The 13,218-nt window shown below is 38.7% G+C and overlaps 2 long non-coding RNA genes across 4 annotated transcripts; one reads left to right on the top strand and one right to left on the bottom strand.

Annotated features, from left to right (window-relative positions):
* The first annotated feature begins 804 nt into the window (after window positions 1-804).
* Window positions 805-7,653, top strand: LOC147033302 (uncharacterized). Its single transcript, XR_015055526.1, has 4 exons — window positions 805-1,478; window positions 1,591-1,688; window positions 2,047-2,118; window positions 7,099-7,653. It is a non-coding gene; the product is annotated as an uncharacterized LOC147033302 (long non-coding RNA).
* On the bottom strand, window positions 6,080-13,102 carry LOC147033301 (uncharacterized). 3 transcript variants are annotated; one of them, XR_015055524.1, is made up of 3 exons: window positions 12,970-13,102; window positions 12,741-12,847; window positions 6,080-6,309 (listed from the first exon to the last, which is right to left on the bottom strand). It is a non-coding gene; the product is annotated as an uncharacterized LOC147033301 (long non-coding RNA). The 3 variants fall into 3 exon arrangements; XR_015055525.1 differs by lacking the exon at window positions 12,970-13,102 and adding an exon at window positions 12,928-12,944; XR_015055523.1 differs by lacking the exon at window positions 12,970-13,102 and having other exon boundaries at window positions 12,741-12,921.
* Window positions 13,103-13,218: the final 116 nt, after the last annotated feature.

Here is a 13,218-nt window from a genome sequence, read left to right as displayed (position 1 = left end):
GTTTGTCTGATTTTTGTTTGTTTCTCTGTTTGACTGGAAGAAAAATATTGTGGTAAAATAAATTTAGCAGTTTCGAGTTTTGTGCTTTTTATTTTTTTTTCTACAAACATCTGTTTTGAAAAATCGAAGTTGGCAATTTTTTTGGGGGGGATGCAAGGAGCTGGCCTTGCCTCGGGCACAAAATAGTTTGGTGCCGGCCCTGTCTGTTGGTCGCGGTGAAGTTTGTGACCACATGGATACGAGACCAGGAAATCTTAACAAGAAACTTTGCCCCAGGAGGAGGCCATTTGACTCATCGTGCCTGTGCTGTACAACCACCACCACATTAAATAAATCCGTCAGACTCTCGACTCAGTTTCACTGGGGGAGGAGAAAGGATGAGAAAAGTGTGGCAGGCACAGGGATTATATAGAGTGTTATAAATGCAAATAAAATCAATATTTTAAAATTCATTTGGTTATTACGACTTGCAACTGCATGTGGGATGATATGTGTTCACTGACCCCTGCTGGAGGGGGTAGATAGAATTGTTAATGCCGTCAGTCTCTTTTTCGAGAACATTCCCAATTTTAACCTTCACCGGGGATTTGCCATTAAAGCCATGCCAAAATGGTTTCTCATGTGCTCAATCTCCACACCAAACGTGTTTTGACAGAACAACAGATTATTATAAGAAGGCGGAGGATGACGAAAATGGAGAATCGCAGACAAAAGATTCACTGACACATGAAAACGTGTAGAGAAATAAAATAAATGTACACTTACAATCCGATATAATGAAAACCCACTTAGTACAGGAAATATAATCGAATCAAAATGGTCATGAGTGCACAACAGGGGGTGCCAGGTGAGGTCTTTTGGGCAGACATTATAGCGTTGAGTCCAGTCTCTGCCAAATGATGAAATATGCAGAAAACATAAGGGGATAGATGGGTAGTGAATGCTCTGGTTTACACTGGGGCGAGGATGATTCCTGTAAACCGCTCCATTACATGACCGTGAGTTTAATGGGGTAGTGAATGCTCTGGTTTTACTCCACGAGCAAGGGCGATTCCAGTAAACCGCTCCAGTATATGAATAGTAAGACTGCCCCCTTAAAACACTTGTATTAAAAGTCCTGTAAAGGTATGTGGTATTCAGTATTCATTTATTTTACGACAAAATGTTGTACTCACCGAAAATAATCTTCCCAGGAATGGATGTTTAGGTGAAATAAAATAATTATTCCCCAAATATCATTCATTTTCATGAGATTTTTTTGTTGTTGTAGTTTGGACAGGATCACCTACAAAATGCATATTTTGACATCAATTTTTCAAAATTTTCTGGTGGAAAATGCCCCCAGCCCCCACAGTAAGAAATCATTTTGCTCGTTACTTTTTTTTTCCAAAAGTTCTGCAGTTTGACCCATGCATGACACTTTCCATGTCTCGCTTTCAGAGGAACACCCTGCACCTGCACCAGCAATGGAAGTTATGGTAAGTACTTTTAATATGTTGCATTTATTTATAATGTTTTATGCACATTGCACTTCGATTTACTGTCATTTTTCTTTTCCCATTACCGTGCGTTGTTTTCTCCTCAAAAAAGGGGAAAAACATCATCTGGAATGCCCTCCCGAGATGATGCTTCTTAAATGGCAGTTATTCACCCGGGATATACAGCTCTGCAAATTGTGTGCAGCGAGGGTAATAAAAGCATTATACAAAAAATTTAAACAGGATGTTAACTCAAGTTGATGACTGTTAAATGTATTAAAAACAGTCGTTTGCCATTAACCCATTGTTTGAGAACAGCTCAGCTGGAGTTGACCTGACTTCACTCACAATTATTGTAACTCTTAAAACATCATGCGGGTGTCAATTTTTTTTAACTGGGCTTACCCAAACCCGAACAGCTTGGTTTGGATCTGTCACATTAACAAATTGAAATAAATGACATGCTGACATATACCATCATGAGACATACGTTGGACATTGTGCATTTACCCAGGAAAAATATCTAAATCTAAAATAATGTGCTTGTTCTTTCTCTTCATATTTTTAGGTCAAAGAAGTGCTGAGGAGCGATCAGCATTTTGCAGAGTTCTGCAACCAACAGTGAATAACCTTCGACAACGTAAGTTGTCGGTTTAGGTCACTAAAAAAAAAAAAAACAGTTTTTGCATTTAAAAAATTTCCAAACATTCGTATTGTTGAAAATAATAATTTGTAAGCTTAGTTTTAAAAAGGAGAAGAATCTTTTTTTTTTTTTAAATTATAATCGTTTATTTTTCTAAAATATATTGAGTGTGTGTTTTTAATTACAATCCATTTTCAACATGGAAGCCTGTGTCATGTCATTGAATGAATTACCTTCGTGTCGTCGATGTTGATTCAACACCATCTTTAAAATAAGGGAAAAAACACAATGGCCTATACACATAATAAGATTTTCTAGTCACAATGTTTATTTTAAGTAGCAGCCTTCCAAAATTTTGACATAATGAACAGCTTAGCCAGATGGTGTCAAAATATTCATCGATGCTTGTGGCTACTATACATTTGAAGAAATCAGGGAAAAATGTGTCATTTTAAGTCATTTGAAACACATGCAATTTCTTGTCAGCATGGAATATAAAACTAAATGACTCCATGGTGTCAAGGGGACAGTGCTGAGAAGAAAATGATTGAATCAACTTGTACGACTTAGAATAAAAGAAATAGCTGGGATGTTAGGAGCAACATTTCTATATCGTGTCCTTAAAAAAACAATACCCAAATAATTTTTATTTTGAGTCATAGATTTCTGTAATTTTAACATAATTATGAGTCCTTGCTTGCACTCTCACAAAGCATCCATTGATGATTGTGGCTCTTATATTTATAGAGAAATCAGGAAACAATTGTCAAATTCAGGCTTATGAAAAGCATGCAATTGTCCACTGGTTTGGCAGGGCCCCATCAGAGAAGCAAATTAATTATGAAGAAGTCATGTAACTACATTCATATATTACGTTTCAGCTTCATAGTCCTGAGTCCATGCGACACCATGTTGAAAAGTGTAAAAATTAACACAAGACATTTCAGCTTTTCATTTATAATATATTTGTAAAAATTTCGAAAAACATGTTTTCACTTCGTCATAATGGGGTATTTTGTGTAGATCGGTGACAATTTTTAATTGAAACAACCCATTTTAAATTCAGGCTGAAACACAACATGTGAAAAAGTCAAGGGGTGTCAACACTTTCTGAGGTCGCAAAGTATGATGATGAACTGGTTAAATTTTGCCATCAAAGGTCAGAGGTCATGACAAGTAAAAATGTGACACTTTAAAACAGCTGAAGGGATTTATATCAAATTTGGTGCAAGTATTGTAATAATGTGGGAGGAGGCATATCGGTTGACGTCGCGATGTCGAATAGTGCCGTTCTTGTTTGTATATAAAAACAGCTCGTTTTCTTAACCCATAAATGGAAGAAAACATTTTCAGAATTCAGACGAAATTAGATAAATGCAACAGCAAGTGAAGTCACATGTAAACACAAGGTTATCCAGTTTTGGTGAGTTTCTCAAACTATATAGACTTGCCCACCACAAAAATTCATCACACTAAAAATAATAATAATAATAATAATAATAATTAAAAAATCAACAACGAAAAAAATTCGTTAAGATATATGCATCACCCAGATGAAACAAAGAATCCAGACAGTCATTGGAATATTGTCATTCCATCTGAAATCACCAAATTTAAGAAAATGTTTCAAGTTGACCCCCTCAGATTTACTTTAAATTTTCATAAAATAGTTCCCAGGTATCAAAATGAAGCTGCATAAAATTTTAGGTCCATATATGCGGGCAACTCCGAGATATTGAGGGTTGAAAATGTGGTTGTGGCCCTATTTTTATGGTCATTGCGAGCATCACAAAATGAATGGATACTTTTAAACTCCCACAACTTTTTAAATATTAATGCTAGAGCCTTGAAATTTTCAGAGGTTATTCTTCTATAACTGCTCTGTAAGAAACAAACATAAAACTTAGTATTCCTCTATTAAATTTTATGACCTGATCAGTTGAAATCCAGAAAAAATGTTGGTTTTGTATAAAGACCCAACTTTGAGACCCCATATATTTTTATTGAACTATCCCAGAGGCTTGAATTTTTTTCAGGCAATAACTATTCAGTATTCAAATGCATTTCATTTCAGGTAGTAGTATTCAAATGCATGTTTACTTTTCTTAATCAGTCATATATAATACAGTCATGATCCCTCAAAAATTGAAAACTTTCATTTTTCCCAGAAATTCAGGTGAGGATTGTAAATAAATGACAAGGTATACCACTTCAAATTGTTCACCATGGGAAAGAGCATATTCAAGTTTCCAAAAGTGTCAAATATCAAAGTGGTATATTTTAAATAAACATATTTTCTATTTTTTTTAAAAACTGTTGCTAACACAGTCGTGAATACATGAAGTGTGTGCATGGTGTGGGCACCATGGTAATCATGAATGATTAGTTCTATGATTCAAATTAATAATACAAAAATATATCACATACTGTAATAACAATGTAATAAAACATTTCACGTAAATGATTTGAATAGGTCCTTGATCTGCTTTTCCAAATCAGATGCGAGCTTGTACTGCCTCCGAGTTGACAGAAGGGGAGCCTCAATAACTTTCATCACATGGACCAAAGGAACCCAAGAAATGTCCTCCCTTGAATGTAACGATATACACTGATGACATCAGCAGATCAGCCACTATTCCTGAGTTCTATTTTTAGCGCCAGCCAGATTAGTTAAGCTCTTGCTATTTACAAATGAGAAACAAAGAATTACAAATTCAAATTTCATAGTATTGTGTTCATGGTATCCTAATTGCAGATGATATGTATGTACATTGTATATACATGTACAACACATATGTACTACATGTAAAAGGACTGTTCATTAAATAGCACACACAACACGCACAGCACTGGCAGAACATCATTTATTCAAATATTTAAAAAATATTGATAGAAACATTATACCACTTTGATATGTGACAGGGTGGAGAGCGAGAATAAAGGAAAGGGAGTATGAATAAATATAAAAATATGGAAACCAGTGAGATAAGAAAAATAACAGAAGTATTACAGAAAAATAAACACTCAATGCACAGGAAAAGAAAGAATTCACAAGTCAATTAAAAATATTAATGTCAAGAATAATGCCTTCAATGTCGTGGAGGAGATTTAAACGAGAAACCAGAGGAAGAAGGAAAAGATAATGTTGTTGACGATGTTGGTGTTTTTGACTTTGGTTGAAGCTTTGCAAATTTTTTTCCAAAATAAATGGAGAGAATGAAGGAATTTCTTTGGACACTTTAGTTTTTTTTAATTAAGATGCAAATGCATATGTTGGAAGCCAAAGAGGTTTCACACTCGATCGGAAGTTTTCTCAGAAATAAATACAGTGATGGTAATTTATGTTCTCAAGTGTTCATAGAAAACTGACAACAAAAATATCTCACATATGAAAAGTAAAAATGAAAGGGTTATACAAAACAGGATATGCTTGGTGTGTGGCATTAAAGAGTAAATTCATTCATAAACATGGAGGAGATACAAAAAAAATTTTGTCGGGGAGCAAATTTACAAAAACTGGAATTTCGGGAGAAGTAAACCTTCCAGGATATTCTTTCTGTGGTCTGGGAACAAAGTTAAAAGAAGGAAAGTTTATTACAAAGGGATTGATTACACAGGGTGTGCTGACTGAATTGAACTCAACAATGATAAAGGATACAAATATGATTTAACTGTATCAGATTTGAGGAGGAGATATGCAGGGATTGTTCCTTTCAAAAACAAAAGAGGTAAGACTCTGATGTTCGCCTTCAGTGGTATATTTCGGAAAAGTCGAAGAAAACCAAAGAAGTTACGGACTGATGAGGGAAAACAGTGACACAACAAAACATTGATGAATTCTCTTTAAGATGACGGCATTACATGATTCTGCACCTTTAATGAAGGAAAGGCAGTTTTGAATGAGCATTTTAATCACACTTTGAGAGACCACAGAAAAAAATTCACTCAACTCAGTCCATCTCAATGGGAATCTTTAATTCAGGATTTTAGAGAAAATTCCAAGAATGCAGTTCATTTCTCCACAAAATAAAAACCAAGAGAAACATTCAAATAATGGAATTAACTTTTAAAAATTGTTGATGTTTTGGACACAGTTCCTTGGATGGGTTGAACTCTTGGATGAGTTGAAGCAGAATGTGCAAGGTAGATTGACCTGGTCTGACTTCAAATTGATGATCTGAGATGAGGCTGTTGGAGAAAACGAATGATTTTATGTCAACTGCGATGATTGATTCCATGACCTTGCTGATCACTGGAAGCAAGCTAATTGGTCTGCAGTCAAAGGGATCCGTTTTTGATGCAATGATATGATGTTGGCTGATTTGGAAGGAGAAAGAGGATGACCGAGGGTAAATGACAGGGTGAAAAGGGCTGAGAAAGGCAGTGCAAGAGCAGCAGAGGAGGTTTTTAGGAAACGTGAGCTGATGCCGTCAGGTGGGAGCGGAGAGGAAGCTAGAGCAAGAGGTATTGCCGAGGGTGTGAGGGAGTTAGGGCAGTGAGAAATAGTCAACTTCCGGACCAAAACGAAAGTGAACACGAACAGCACTCTGATGTCAGGACGTCGACAGATATGCCTCAGACCACATAATTACATTATTATATATATATATACTTGTACAACGTTTGAGTTTGAATCCCTTCATGAGTTCTTCACGATCACATTTTTACCTGACATGACCTTTGACCTCTTCACGCAACAATCTTATCGGTTTATGCATCCATCATTCCACATACTTGTAGCAAGTTTGACATGTATCCCATCCGCTGTTCTATAATTATCACAGTAATGAAAACCTATCACTTTTGACCGTTGACCTTTGACCTTTTGATGTCCCCATCTCATCAGTTCAAATTTGCATCATACTGTATACTTACACCAAGTTTTGTCAAAATCCAATCAATGGTTAACAAATTAACATGGTAGCATAATTTTTATCTCACATGACCTCTGACATGTGACCTTTTGACCCCAACCAGATGGATGGAAGGACGGACAGACAGCCAGATGAACAACCTGAAAACTTATTGCCTCCGGCTGCTGTGTCAGTGGAGGCATTGAAATTCTGGTACCTGAACCACTTACATTGTCATAATGGCATTAAATACATGCTATTTGATGTTCAGTGGGACCCTTCCGTTTTCGAGCCGACATTCCCCCTGTGCATTGCATCGGAGGTGTCACCATACATCAAGAGAAAGAGGAGCCACACTCAATCTGATAGAGCTCAAGTCAATTGGATTCCGTTTCTTGAACATTGATTGAATTTGACCAATTTGATCAAATTGCCATTTACAGTGCCTACAGAATGTATTCACACCCCTTGACTTTTGTCACATTTCGTTGTGTTAGAGCCTGAAGTTAAAATGGATTGTCCAAAAAAAAATTTGTCCCCAATCTACACAAAAATACCACATCATGACAAAGTGAATACATGTTTTCAGAATTTTTTCGAAATTAACGAAAAATGAAAATCTGAAATGTCTTGGATCAATAAGTATTCAACCCCCGAGTCAAGACTTTGTCGAAGCACCTTTGGCAGTGAATACAGCTTCAAGTCTTCCTGAGTGTCTGTATCAGCTCAGCACATCTGGATTTGGGGATTTTCTCCCATTGTTCCTTGCAGATTTGCTCAAGGTTTGCTCAAGATTTTCTCAAGGATGGGGAGCGTCAGTGTTGGACGGGGGGGGGGGGTGGGAGGGGGGCTGGTTCCAGACAGTCCCATTGGCGAGACATCATGAGTGTGAGATGAGATTTGTCAGGATTGAAAGACATGTTTCAAGAGTTAGATCAGCTTGTGATGTTATCCAGATCTACAGCGAGTGAAGAAGCTGCTGCTTGCTGATCCGAGGGATGACAGATGGTACGGCAGAGGGTGGAGTCATCAGCAAAGACATTTGACTGTATTTGCCTCCATTAATTGTTTCCTCCTTCACGGTGGGGATGGTGTTAAATGATGAGTGAGCTGTGCTCGGTTTTCATCAGATGGAGCAGTTTGCATTCAGGCCAAAAAGTTCAACATTCGTTTCAGCAGATCACAGAATATTTTGCCTTATTCTTTCAGAGACTTTCACGTGCCTTTTTGCAAACTCCAGGCATGCTGTCATGTGTCCTTTTCTCAGGAGTGGCTTCAGTCTGGCCACTCTCCCATGAAGCCTAGAGTTGTGAAGTGCTCCAGGGACTGTTGTCTTTCTGGCAGTTTCTCCCATCTTAGCCAAGGAACTCCGTTGCTCTGTCAGAATCGTCATTCGGTAATTCATCACCGTCGCCCAATTGCTTAGTTTTGTCAGATGGCGAGCTCTAGGAAGAGTCTGGGTAGGTCCATATTCTTTCCATTTCCTCATGATGGAGCTCACTGTTCTCTTGGGAACTATCAACACTCTAGAAATTGTTTTACACCCTCACCCCGGATCGATGCCTCCTCACAATTCTATCTCGGAATTCAACAGACAGTTCCTTGGACTTTATGGTGGAGGTTTTGCTCTGACATGCACTTTCAACAGTGGGACCTTGTGCAGAAAGGTGTGTATCTTTCTAAATCATGTCCAATCAATTGAATTGGCCACAGGTGGATTCTGACCAAGTTGTTTTGTTGTGTTGTTGAGTTAAATAATGTCCAATTTGAGTTCAATTTGTGGTGCCATCACAAAGTGGTTGAATACTTGTTGACTCAAGACATATCAGCTTTCAATTTTGTTGAATTTGCAAAAATTTCTGAAAAAAAAGAATTCCACTTTGACATGAAGGGGTACTTCGTGTTGATCAGTGACAAAAAAAATCTCAATTTAATCAATTTAAATTCAGGCTGCAACGCAACAAAATGTGAAAAAGTCGAGGGGTGTGAATACTTTCTGAAGGCGCTGTACGTGTCATAATATCATTTCAAAAGAGCACATTTCCCATTCTTATTTTAACCTGTTTACATGGCATGGAATCACTTAATTTGGAATGTGTACATCCAAAGCGGTTTGTATTCATTGAAAATGTGGTTTTTTTCAGCCAGTGTGACCATTTGGCTTGGAGTTGTCGTGGTCAAGAGTCTGGGAAATAGTGGAATTTCACTTCAGTTAGGAATAATAGTGTTGGTATGTTGAAATATCATAATTCAGGGTGCCTGATGTTTGCTTAATGGTTAGGTTGGCAGCTTGGGATATTAGGATCCAAAGATCAAATTCTGCTTGCCATTGAATTTATACCGGGTGGGGCTGACGAAGCCTGTCATCCTTCTGAGGTCGGCAAAATGAGTACCAGCTTGCTGGGATATATAATTGATACATTCGAGTATCCTGCATTGGAGTGGCGACCTATCGAGGATTGTGCCTAACAGCCCAGGAGACTGCTTCGGCAGCACTGACACTCTGTGTAGAGTATGATCCCGATGGATAGTTTGGCACATGGGAAGCATGCATGAAGGTATGAGCAACTGTCTTACCAAATTTCAGGTTCTTTGATGAAATAATGAGGCCACAATAGGGACCGGTAGAAAATGGAGAGGCCACAGACCGCTAAAAGAAAATTAACAGTGGAGTGAAAATCGAGTGGAAAAAAGTGGAAAATTGTGTGATTCAGAAAACAACGTTGTTGTGGAAATGACTCTTTGGGGTTCATTCAAGGAAACTAGACAGGTGAAGGCCATTTGGCCCATCGTGCCTGCGTGAACACCAAAATAATTTATCAACACAAGATCCAAAGAAGAAAATGCAAATTTTTATTTTTGTATTTATTCTTTATTTATTTCTTGTTATTATTTTAATCTATTCATTTTAAGTTTTTGTAGTTTTTGTATATTTTATTTTTCTTCCCCTCAAGGAAGGGGGCATGGGCTTGGGGAAAGTACACAACATCACCCCTACAACACCACTAGACGAGGCCCCCACCAACAGCACTCCGCACACGTGCACACAATCACCCATCAATGCTCAAACTACCGAAAAGTCCTGTCAGTATCCCTAAACCCTTCTCTCTCCATGACTTGCAGGTACCTATCTCATTATAATTTAAACTTATCTACTGTTTCTACTGCCACCACCTTTACAGGGAGGACATTCCATGCATTAACTACTCTCTGAGTGAAAGACCGCTGTCTTACTCCCATCTTAACTCGACTCTTCTTTACTCTCAGGTGATGGCTCCTGGTCCTATCACTGTCTACTCTCTTGAATAATTCATCTGCACTTATTTTAACTATACCTTTCATTATCTTAAACATCTCCGTCATATCTCCTTGTAACCACCTCTTTTCCGGTGTATAAAACCCTATCTCCTTCAGCCGCTCCTCGTCGTTGAATCCAGCGAGGCCCGGAATCAATTGAGTAGCCCTGCGCTGAACCCTCTCTATGGCATCTATGTCACTCCTGAATTGTGGTGACCAAAACTGCAAACAATATTCAAGATGTGGCCTCATGAAATCCCTGTACAAATGTTAACAACACCTCTTTTGATTTATAAATGATCCCCCTCCGAATACAATCTAAAACCCAATTTGCTTTGCTGAAAGCTGCCTGGTATTGTGCTGTCTGCTTCCCTCCCATATCTATTACCACCCCCAGACCCTTATTCTGTGTGATCTGCTCCAAAATTAACCCTTGCATCCTGTATTCTCTATTTTTATTGTTCTTTACCATTCCCAACACCTTACACTTGCTCAGGATAAATTGCATCTGCCAATCTTTTGCCCAATCGATGCAAATATCAATACTTTCCTGAATCTGATTCCCACCCCCGATGCTATCCTCCTGACCTTTGTGTAATCTGCAAATTTGGAAAGCTTACTCTTCACCCCATTATCCAAATCGTTGATGTGAATAATGAAGAGTAATGGTCCGAACACTGATCCTTGAGGTACCGCACAACTTTCAAGCAAGACATCCTCCCACTCACAGCCACTCTTTGCCTCCCATTACGAAGCCAGTTTACAATCCAATTAGCGACCTGACCAGTCACTCCACAAGACCTCACTTTGGCGAAGAACCTCTGATGTGGTACCTTTTCAAATACCTTCTTCATGTCTAGAGACACCATATCCACTCCCTTTCCCTAATCCACCCAATCAGACACTGCTTCATAGAACTCTAAAAGGTTTGTCAGACAAGAACTATCTTTGATTAGTTTGTATTTATTTAAATGGTTCCTCCTCTGGTCCTTAATTAATGTCTCCAATACCTTCCGTGGTCCTATCCTGTTGTTTTCATGTGACATCCTGAAAGAAAGACTTGGTATTATGTTTAATATTCTCAGCCATGTCCTTCTCATTTTCCCTTTTGGCTTGCCGAGATATTTTCTTCACTTGCTTCTGCTTACTCCGACAGTGATATAAATCTAACTCCAGTCCTGTTATTTAAAACCTAATAAAAGCCTTCTGCTTCTCATTAACAGCATTCTTTATCTCACTTCTCAACCACCCTGGCCTCTTTCTGTTTCCAGTTTTACATCTCATTGGAATGTACTTACTCTGCACTCAACACATTTGGTCCTGAAAGGTTTCCCATTTCTCTGATGCTGATTGTCCTGTTGTTAGAGTCTCCAAATCAACATCACCCAATTCAATACTCATGTCCTCAAAGTTTGCCTTCCTGAAATCAAACAACCTCACTCAACTATCCTGAACTCTATGAATGTGAGATGTCAGACTTGGACTCTGACCAGGTATCTGAGGTGGAGACTTAATTCCTTTGGTACGAGGACTCTTTGGGGAATCCTTGGCTATTGCTGTTCAGACTTTGTGTCCAACAAGCGGTTGCTGAGAGACTAAAATGAGATTTATTACCTGCATAGTCTATGAGTGTCAACTGTGGCTGTGTGGACATGTGGCTCATTTTCCTGACACTGATCCTGCTCACCAGATTCTGTCAGAAAGGGAGTCTGGTGAGTTGAGGAGGCCAATGGGCCGACCCCATGTCTCGTGGTTGCAGCAGGTTGATCAGCATCTCAAGGAGATGGGGATGGGCCAGGCATCTGCCTGATGGATGGCCAGACTGAGGCCCATGGAGTTCCGGCGGAAAGTGGACGCAGCGATGCGCTGGTCCGGCGCATGCTCCCATACTTGACCTGACCTGACCTGACATCCCATGACAGTGCCACATTGAAAGTCACTGAGCTCTACAGTCCAGCCCATTCTTCTGCGAATGTTTGCCTATGGAGATTGCATGGCTGTGTGCTTGATTTTTTTACACCAGTCCGCAATGGGTGTGGCTAAAATGGCCGAATCCACTCATGAGAAGGGGTGTCCGCACACTTTTAGCCATGTAGTGTATATACTGTATTTGCATCTTTGAGCCCCTTTTTCAGTTTAAGTGTTCACTTCTTGGGAGAGAAGAATATGTTTAATTTCCAAGCATTCTTTCTGCATTTTGTGACCTTTTAGAACAACTTTGAGTTTTAGTTGTTTGTGATAGTCCTTGTTATTAATATTTTGTGCAGTTGGTTATTTTCCATCTATAATGCAAAGATGATTCAAAATAAACAATTGTTTGATATTTTTGGCTGGATAGAACCTCAATTGCATACATGATGTGGTAAATCAAGGTTGTGTTTTGTGATGAATATGGAACATTTGATAAACCTCCAGAAAAGTTCAAAACAAGGTCCTTGTCAGACTCCCCTCCTTAATCAATCATCCTACCTTGATGTCTGAAACATCGAGACTTGAGCTTCTTCAATAACTTGTCCAAGCTCTCAGAAAGTCCTTTCCACTTCACGGGAATCTTCAACTGGAATTGAGGGTCCGGGCTGGGGTGAGAAAAATTCACACAAATTGTCTTTACATCACTATTGCTGTTCCTATCAGGAAACAATGCACTCAAACACACCTGGCACAGTGTAATCTATCACGGAAATGCAAAATTACAAACCTGAAACAAGCGTGACGTGTCAACAAAAAGAGAAGCAAATGTTGGGCAGTGGCTGATAAAATCAGTTTTAAAACAGAGAACTTCAAGAAAGAATCATTTGAGACTCACGTCCCTGTTACAGTGTTGATGGGGGGGAAAAAAAAGAAAAAAACGTTTAAACATTTCCACAGTAAAAACAACAATTTCTTTTTTTGCCATAGAAATCCATTCATTCATTGAAGGAAGGAGTGAGGGGGAGAGGGAGGGGGG

The sequence above is a fragment of the Eptatretus burgeri genome, chromosome 2 (genome assembly GCF_056783735.1).
Source record: "Eptatretus burgeri isolate ZD-2024b chromosome 2, Ebu_testis_v1, whole genome shotgun sequence".
Lineage (NCBI taxonomy): Eukaryota > Metazoa > Chordata > Myxini > Myxiniformes > Myxinidae > Eptatretus > Eptatretus burgeri.
This window is presented reverse-complemented; position numbering and strand designations above follow the sequence as displayed.